This window comes from Falco peregrinus, chromosome 4 (genome assembly GCF_023634155.1).
Source record: "Falco peregrinus isolate bFalPer1 chromosome 4, bFalPer1.pri, whole genome shotgun sequence".
Taxonomy (NCBI): Eukaryota; Metazoa; Chordata; class Aves; order Falconiformes; family Falconidae; genus Falco; species Falco peregrinus.
The window spans coordinates 40,663,932-40,674,344 of NC_073724.1; positions in this window are offsets into that span (position 1 = coordinate 40,663,932).

The window sequence follows — 10,413 nt, forward strand, 5'->3', positions numbered from 1 at the left end:
TGTGACTTCAAGATGAATTGTCTCCTTGCTCTTCCATGAAGGCTAGAACTACCTCTGCAACGGCCTGTGTTGTCCTGCTCATTCTCCATGCCTTTTGTTAGTGCCCCCCAGTGCCCTAAAGCAAAGCTGATACAGCTTCCTGAATGGGCATGGAGAATCCCTTTACATGGGAAGACTGAAGCCTTGCTAATTATTAATGTCAGAGCACAGATTTTAAGCACCCACAGACAGCATTAGCTGTAGGCTGGACCAGAATCAAGGTTTTATCGTATAATTGCCCCTTGCACCTTTGGTTTTCTAAACATTCAAAATCCCAGCATTGCAAATCGCTGAGTTTAATCCAAATCTTTCTGTGCTAAATCCTCTGGGGTCAGGACTTGATCCTGTTCTTTGAGGCTTGAGGTAGATTTTCCGTACTTACATTATTTTTCCTTTCTATTGTATACACAATTTCCATTCTTTTCAGACCTAAACTTTCTCTGAAATCTTTAATTATCCTATACATTCCCAAGGCCAGCTCCTCATCAACTTTTCTTTGTATGCTTCCTTTAACTCATTTCCATAAAAGACAAACCTCTTCCAGAGAATTAAAAAAATACATATATATGCACTGACTACATGCACAATAGTTTAAAATCAGTAGAATCTGGATCTTTTTCTTTCAGATCTGGATGTTTTCATACTGTCTTCATGCTGTTTTCTGTCTAAGTATTTAGGTCTGTCTTTACCTATGGTCTTTCATTTTATACCCTGCTCCTTTTGAAATGCTGGGTTATTTTAATAAGCCTGACTTGCAAAGGTGTGTTGTTTATATTAGCACTTCTCTACAGTGCCGCTAGGATCAGTCATAAGTCTCTTTGTTTTCTGCAAAATGAGCCTGCTGCATTCACTTTATGTTTATAGATCTCCTACAGAAACCAATGTTACAGTTTCAATGAAATTCAAATATTTTGAGTTTAGGTACATCAGAATTTTAACTATTGTCACATACAGATGCTGAACAATAGTTTTCAGATAAAAATATTATTTGATCTCCTCTCACATTTCTCATGATCAGTATTATAGTTTCATGAGGTAGCCAGCATGTAGTTGGTGTTACAGTGGGTGTATTTCACAAAAGGTAGATTTTAGAAGAGGTCAGTATTAGACAGGGTTTTTTAAAATGCTGTAACTTTACAGGGATGAGCAACCAGCTGGAAAGCACCAAGAGATCTCATCTCCCATTTTTCAGCTCAAGGAGATCTCATTTCTTGTTGCTGGTGGCTGCATTGAATGGAATTGTCAGGGCTGAGAGCAACTTTAACTATTTTACCCAAAGACCTCACCTGCTTCTGGCTCTGTCTTCATGAACTAGACCCTTGAATCAGAATATCATTCAGAATCTAGGCTATCATCAACCTTCCAGGTTGCGGTGTGAAAACAGAAACCCACCATGTTCAAACACCAGGCCCTACTGTCTGCATGCTTGGGAGAAGAACAGCAGTGATCATCTTCTGGCAATTATCATCTCACAGCAGATGGCAGAAAAAGCAAGGTGAGCCTTCTGTGTTTTCTCTTTTGGGATTAAAATCTGGGTCCTGAACCATCACATGGATTTGACTGACTGCTTCCTTTCTGTATTCAGTGGCCATTGCTTTCTCTCATGTCCTTCTGGGGAATGATTGATACCTTATGGTGATGTGTAGACCTTTGTAACTCATTATATGCAAGCACCTGCAGTAGAGAACTGTGCAAGGCTATTTTCATCTGCTTTGCTTGTTCAGACCGACATCCTTTTGTTTTAAATGTTCTATTAGAAGTTCAAATGATGCCCTGGAATCAGCCACACAGGGATTTGAGTCTGTGCTCTTTGAAGTCTTGCCTGCTTCCCTAACATCCTTTTGGTCTATCTTTTTTTTGCATTATTTTCTTCTGGTTCACCATTGTTGGCATTCTCTACCATTGCTGAGTGGGCCTGATAGTCTTCATTGGCATTACCTGGATGAGTCTGCAATATAAGCATAGTGGTCAAGGAAACTGCTATGATATCTTTCTGAATACAGTAGCGTTGCTTATTGCTCTTGCTTAGTTATGAACTAGCATGTGGCTAGTTCAGTTGTGGGCTTGTTCATCCTCTATGTCTCTCCACCAGTTTGGAGACAGGTCACAAAATAAGTTTCATTGTTTGGATTTTTTTAATATTGCAGACTGTGATGTGAGGGGCTTGTTTAGAGCCATCTGCAACTTCTGCCACTTTTTTTTTTTGCTTGACCTATTGCTAATCACCAAGGTATTTTGTGATCGTGTTCTGCTGACTAGTGGAGTCAGTGGAGAGATTCATACTGGTGTCAGGGACTGATTTTTGAGAGCCTGTGTTATGTTTTTCATTGCTGTTCTAGAATTCCTGGGTTTGAAAAAAGTGGTTTGCTTTTCATGCATGATTTTAGATGGAAAGAACATCAGCGTGTGCAAGCAGTTCACTGAAGTTAGACAAACTGTTGTCTAAGCCACACAGGTTTCTGGAACTGATACTTGTCCAGAGATACTTGGACAAAGGTACAATAAATATCTCATCTTGTAATTCTTCTGGCAAACAAACGTGACTTTTAAAGTCATGTCAGTCAAGTGAAGCAAGTGAAGCAATTCTGTCAGTCAGATCTTATGAATTCACAGTCATAAATGCCTTAGTACTGATGTAAAAATTTAATAAACCGAGTATATTAACATACTTTCATACTTGGGAGAATATGTATTGACAATACCAGAAAGAAATGGCCTTTTGAATATTAGTTAGTGATTTCAAATACCCCGAGTTCATTAGAATAGTCAGCATTTTGTCTGGCACTGATTGATGAATCAAAATAGTAGAAAGAAGCAAAGTAAACACACTATGATTAATTAGCAAATCTGTGTGGTATTTCTGGAAAAAATCCTGACATTTTCATAGGAGACTCTGGGGTTGGAAACACCATATAACCATGAGGCTTGTTTAATGAAGGAATGTATTCTGAAATGAGATTCTTTCACGTACCTGTATCATTTAAACTGGCACACAGTAGTCGTATCTCCTTGAACACTGGCTTTTACTGCATTATAAAATAGCATTCCCTTGAGAACCAGGTATATGTTTTCCTCTGAAGAAGGTGTTGCACAGCATGCATTAGCACTCTGTTGCACAACTGCTGGGGTCTGGGCTTCGTAGGCTCAGTCCTATGGCAAGTGGCGAAAGATCTTGCAGAACCTAGCCAGTAGCCACTGAATTATATACCTGGGAGTCAAACTCTTAAAACCCTCTGTTCTGCCCTTGATCTGCCTCTTCAGGAAAGCCAGCACCATTTTCATGCCCCTAGGAGATAAAATTGTCTTCTAGGTTCAGTGCTATTGCAAACTGTTGCAGAGCTTGTCTGGCCAGTAGTGCCTATGTTTACCCTGGTTGATCAAAAGGTGAGAGGTAGGCTTGCAGGTTTCACCTGAGCCCTGCATTGAGGGAGGGCTGGGGAAGGTCTCCTGAAGCCAGGATGGCAGCTGCATGCACACTGTTTCATGCAGTGCTGATACTGAACACATTGGTAATCCATGTGAGGAAATAGTGAGACATTGGCCTAAGAAGGTGTAGAGGAACCCAGCAAAATAATCAGTGCTTTGTTCACTTGAACTGTCTTTCTGGCCACTCTGAATGGGAAGGGAGGCGGCAGTCATGCCTTAAACCACAATAGACTCCTTCCAGAGAACTCTGCTCTTTCTAAAAGTTTGATTTATCTCTCCCAAGATCATAAGTAGAATTTTCCATGACATGTTTTCCTTTGCATAAGCCTTTGTAAAGTAAACAGTGTTCAAACTTTTTAAACTGAGTTGTGAAATTTTGTGTCTACTTCTCATCTTGTGATATGGCAGTGTTGCTATACCTACTTTCACAGTGGTTTGCTATGCTTGGAAAAGGGGTTGCAGATATACAAGACTTTGTCAATGAACAGTACATGGGAAAGTACAGGTAAAGCTTAGATGAATGACATTACCATGATAGGAGGTGAAGATAGCACAAATATTGGCACAGGTACTCTAGAGGAGTGCATGTAATGACATTTAGTTGAACCAGACATGAAATATTGTCATGACAGCTGTCTGATGTTGATTGATTTCTTCACTGGGAATAGCTGTAATTTGTTTTCACTATCCTCTGAAGAGTATTCATGGTAACAGCCTGTGCAAGGTGTCCTGAGTTCCAGATGCATGTTCACCAATGACCACAGAAACAAGTATGGCACCTGTGAATGAGACATGCTCTAATAAAAGTAAGCACAGGGATTCTGCAGACCCAGAGCACAGTTCCTCTGTGGCTAATCTTACAGGCATACAGTAAGCCTTATGTGGCCGGGGTACTCACTGTTGGATTTGAGGACCTTTTTAAACTTGGGGATTTCAGAACGTGGCTCAGATTTAGATCTTAAGATGACACTGTGCATTCAGAATAATCTTTTCCCAAATTACCAAGGTTAAATATGATGTGATGGGCAGTAACTGCATAATTCCTTTAAAGCATTTTCCTACATTCATAGCCTGCTGGTCTTCATTCCGCCAACTGTGAAATGCACCCTGAACAAGGACCTGTTCCAGAGATAGTGGTGTTGCATATGAGCCACCAAATAATGTAATCCTGAATTTTAAAGGCAATTATTCTTCATACCCTTTAAGTGAAACTGGAGGAACTGTTTGTCTTCAAAGCCTAGTGTTCTGTGAGACTGTGGCAAGTGATGTACAGATGATCATGGAGCTAACATCACCTTCATAGTATTTCCAATTAAAACAGAGCTGTAGATGCATGCTTGCCTACAAAAGTTCTAAGTGGTGACGTGAGCCTGAGGGACATAAAATGGGGAAATCACCAAGCAAAGAATGCCAGACGCCATAACCTCTGAGTGTTATGGAGGGGTGAAGACAAAATATAAATGAATATTAATGTCTGGGGACAGCTTAATGATACAGCATAAGATTTAGATTATGTCATTAATTCCTAAGTAAGGAACAACATTCTTTCTGAGGGGAATTGTTCTGATTATGATTAGAAATGTTTAAAAAAAAAGAAGGCTTTTCTGTTCATAAATGTATGTCTGTCTTTGGCTGATGTGAAGGTCATATCTCAGTTCTATCCAACAGAAATAGCATAGAACTTGAGTGTCTTACTGTGAAGTAATACTTCCAGCACTTCTAGATGCAAGATAGAGCTTAAAATTTTATATGTCGCACACAGCATCACATAGTTCGTTTCAAAAGAGCTGTCACTGCATATATTCTGCAGTTAGGATTAGTCTTGCCCTATCCTGCACTGGTATTAGTCACAGGCTGTAGCAACTTTAATTTCAACATTATTGGTGCTCTGCAAGAGGAATTCTTGGTAAATACTGGTAACAGAAATAAATACTGAAAAGAAATATCATAAGATTAACAGTTTGTATCACAGACCTCATTATTTGATAGTTATTTAATCTTGTTAGCATTCTTATCTGTGTTCAGTGTAAAACAAACTGTATTGTCACTACTTGCTTTTGAACAGGCAAGCAAAAAGGTGATATGTCTCAGCTGTGTTATGAAATACCTGTTTTTCACATGAACAGTGTGGTCTTTTATTGCATTCTTTTGGCATTGCTTCTGTTCTAGCAAGATTCCTTTTCTTTTTCCAATATCTAATCATGCTCCCATCAAAGTATCAGTCCCTAAGGGAGAAGGCAGGAGGGGAGAAGTACATATGTTGCCCGCCAGGAGACAGAGAAGCTGGTTTTATTTATAATGAAAGTGATAGAATAACCTGGTTTAAATGTATGAAGCAGCAAAATGGAAAATCTCAAGTTTTATCAGCAATGAAGTTATTTTTTCCTCTACGAGTCTAGCTTTGGTCAATTTGTCTGATACTCAACAATGATTCATAATCCAGCAAAATCAGAACACCATCTCAGAATACAATTAAAAATTATGTTCTGGTTATTACTGTAGTCCTATGAAGCCTCAGAGCCTGAACACATGTCCTGTACTTAGATCTTAGTACAGAAAAATTTTCAAAGGTGGCATTTGAAAAGGCCATGGCAATTAAATGAGATAGAAGCAAAACATTCTGCTGGTTGGTGTGTACTTCTCCAAAAGGTTCATAACCTTACTGATTTCAAGACAAATTACAGATTATGTAACCTTCAAATAAACCATGATAATGTCACCTTTCAACATTGGTCATGTTCCAGATCATAGTTATTGTCCAAAATAGTCTGTCCATAGCTCATACATATTCATAAGCTGTAAGGGGCATTTGTGTTCCCCAGCAGAGTATGTAACTGAGGTCTCTTTGTGACCAAACGATTTACACTTGATACAAAAAAGAGAACTCCCCACAATCATCCTGTTGCCATGCTGCCTCTCACACTCCAACCAACTTGTATAATACAGCTGGGTGGTACTAAACACCAGGCAACATGAAGATGCTCATTGCCTCAGATGTCAAAAGGTAGCAGAGGAGCCAGTGCCCAGCAGGCTCTTGCTGCTGTCTGTCAGTGCAGACAGGGGAAAGAAACATCACAAACCTTAAAACCAGACAAAGCACGGTGTGGCACACCTTTATATTGTATGATGAAGTACTCTGCTGAATCCAGAGGATGAAGAATTGGGCCTCACTCCTTCCTGGTGGTTTTTGTGCTGTTTTTTTTTTTCCCCCCCACTACCTTATCTTTGAATTCAGGAGAGGGCATTTTAATGCTGCTTTTCTTGAAAGTCAGTTGTTCCAGGAGCACAGAAAAGTAGGTAGAAAAACAGGGAAGACAAACAGAACTCCCTCTTCAGCCGGGACTGTGGGCATGGGGAGGTGGACAACAAAAAGAGGTGGAGAGGAAAGAATAATCAGCTCTTTTTCAAAGTGGAAGTATTTGCTTTGATCAGTTCTAGTGAAAAACAGGGTTGGTAGAAGGTGATACTGCGTTACAAGGAGTCAGTGAAACTGCCCAGGAACCTCCTGAACTGGGATCTCGGAGCTATAGTTCTTTAGCAGAGGCATACACACAGCAAAAGTCACTCAGGGAAAGGCTGAGGTTCCTCACACATCCTCACTTAACCTTTGCTCTTGGCAACAGCAATCTCCTAGGAGATGACTGCCCTTACAGTGTAACTCCATGTGCCTATTCTCTATGGTACCAGCATTATTTTTTTTTTTTTCACTGTAGTTACAAGTCATATCTCTGTGCCTCGCTACTACTACCTTCTCCTCAAAATATTTTCTCTTGAGCTGCGTTCTGAGGCTTCGAAACATCTTTTTCCCTGCCTTTTGGCCATCCCCTTTCCCATATGCCTTCATGATTATAAAGCCTAAGCCTTCCTGTTCCTTTATTCAAAACCAAGGTATTTTATTTCTTAGTCTTGACACTATGCTTTAGACCAGCAGCATATCTGTTTATTGCTGGAGCATTATAGTAAGGAAGGATTAACATTGATACTGGCTGTGTCAAGGACCTGACTTCAAGCCTCAAGAGATTTCTAAGCCTCCTGGCTACATGACAAGCATTTTAAGGTCTTTGGAAAGTACTGAGTATAAACCAGCACAGGAGTACAAAATGTAAAACAGGAAGAAAAGGATGAAGTCACTTTTGGAGAGAGAAAGTGGGGGAAAAAAAAAGGGTAAAAGCAGATGCAGAGAGAGGTATGTTCAAGACTGGGTTAAATCTGCCTCAGCTCTACAGGCATCTGTAGCAGGCAGTGAGAGCTCATGGTCACAGCTGCAAGCTAAAGCTAGATTTCCTCTTGCCAAAGAACAGTCCGAACAACTAGGCTACTTTAACCTACACGTTAACGAGCCAAATGTTGAGAGGCCTGTGCAGGCTGCCCTGTTATGTGAAACAAATTCATGGTGTATTTACTTTCTCTAAGTGTTGCAGCTCTGCTGCCTTTTTAGCTCAGTTTCAATGGCAGCTTGCAAGTGACTTTCCTTTTCTGCTTCCCAATCAGAGAATCACTTTGATATAATTTTTCTGCAGCAGACCCTGCAATGAGGATGCATGCCTTGACCTCCTCTGGTTAGTTTAGTGGCACAAATTTTTTACCCCTTTCCTCAGGGGTCAAGCATCATTAACTTACCCAAGTGAAAGATACTATACCTAAACGGTTGTGACGTGCTGTTACACACAGGGCCATGGAAGGAGACCTGAGGAAACCATCTAATTCCTTGCACCATCCAGAGGTAGGATTGGCTATACCTAAACATTTATCTGAACTGCTCTTAAAGGCACCTAAGGATATGTCTTAACAGCCACCTTTTTAAATTATTTCCAGTCCTTCATTGTCTTCTGTGTAAGAATGTTTTTTTGTTTGGTTTTTTTTTCCATTACAGATACTAGAAATTTAATCCCTGCAGCTGTTTTTTTTGCATATTTTAGTATTTTCAGCAGATTTTCCCTCAGCCTTCTCTTCTCTAGGTTATACAACCCACTTCCTTCAATTCTTTCTTACAGGCTGTGTTTTCATGCCCTTTGATTATTTGAATTTCTCTCCTCTATACTTTCTTTGGTTAGTGAACTTCTTTCTTGAGCTCAAAACTAATCACACTGTTCCAGCTGAGGCTTCACTAATACTGAATAAAGTGGAAGGATTGCTTCAGATACCTTATGATGCCAGCCAGTATTGCATCTATTTTTCTCATAACAACATGATGTTACTGGCTTATGCACTGCTGTGACCCACCATACCCCCCCCATCTTCTTCTAGTGAAGGTTTATATTTGTACAGCTGATTATTCTTTCTTGTCCACTGTGTTTTTTCAGGTTTCACCTCTGTTTAAGTAGTAGCTTCAATTTGTCACGATTGATTTGAATACTAATTTATATTTGCAATCCCTCCTGCTTAATGCCGCATGCTAATGTAGTAAGCATCCTCTCTATTCCATCACTTTGGTCATCAGGGAAAATTTGAAGGCCCCCAAATGATGTAACCCCCCATTTTGATAGCATTTAGTAGTAGCTACTCTGAGAGTAGTTGCATACTCACCTTTCAGAATTTCTATCCAGACCACGTTTCCTCATTTTATTTGTGAGGATATCACTAGAAAGACTAAGTTAAGAAAATTCCTGTAACTCCTATTGATCTCCACAGCTGCTATGTGGTTCTTAAAGTTAAAATTATCCTTTTTTTGTGTGTACATTATATTGATCTGTATCTGTGACTTGCTGCAATAAGAATGACAGTAAACATAATAAGTTTAGTAAAGGAATTGCTTTTTTTTTTTTTTTGGAGGAAAGAAGTAGCAAGTTGATTCAGCTTGCAGATTGAGACTATGTCTACCTGTGACAAATTGAGATTGAGGACATGTCTACCTGTGCAACAGGTGTTTAACCTCCTGTTATAAGCCACAGGCATCTAGTCTGGACAGACAGTTCAGTCTAGAAGGCTACTCAGCTCACCTAGACATATACACTAATGCCTAGTCAGGTGAACTGAATCTAGACTCAGTTGTGTCAACTGAATCTCTGACTGCAGCAGGATGTTGGACATAGGCCTGATTCTGGGTGCCTTGGTCTACGAGCCAAATCCTGCCTGTTAAGTTCTGTATAACTCACAGGATGATATGTATTTAGTATATTCTAGTCATGGTTTTGGTACACATTTTTACATTGCAGAAGAAAACAAGAAGGGTAGTATTTACCGTGCAAACGGGTGTAATGCTATAACGCTGGAATTTGTTATTGCTGATCTCAGTAACTACTACTGGGTAGTAGGTCTGTCATGTGAAAGAGAAAGTGAGTCTTCCTAGCCCTAACCTATGAGATCATCTTAAATTACTAATGTTGCTTGCATTTATAGTAATCTGGCTTTATCCTGGGGGGGGGGGGGGGGGGGGGGAAGGATAGTCATGGTATTTCATGATATGTCATGAAATGACAAGAGCATTAGAGCAATTCTGTTGTTAACATGTCACCACTCTAGCAGCAGGGTTGGGAGAGGCCACCTGCACATTAACCCTGCAGCCCAGGCTTTCTCTAACCACCAAGCTTTTTAGTTCAACAGCAAATTAGGGGCAGTTGTTATTAATCTAACTTTTCTATTCACTGCCAGGGCTTCAATGGGGCATTTGACACCTCCTGATCTATCTTTGATATCCATGTAAGACTCTCACCACCCCACAGCTGGCACCCTCAGTGTAAAGTTGCTTTTGTAAAAGTTTGCCATCCCAAACATCTGTTCATCCCAGGAGGCTTTGGAATGTAAAAACATGATGGGAAATGTTTAGGGTTATGTCAGGCTCTTCTACGATTGTGGTGTGATATTGTTCGCAGCTTCATGTATGCAGGTTTAAGGACCATTCCTGTCCCCTTCTGCTGTTTAGAGCTATCCTCCAGTACTGTTTTCATTCTTCATCCTCCTGAACTGACACAGGCGCTGCTTGTGATGCCTGGTATCAATTTCACAGTG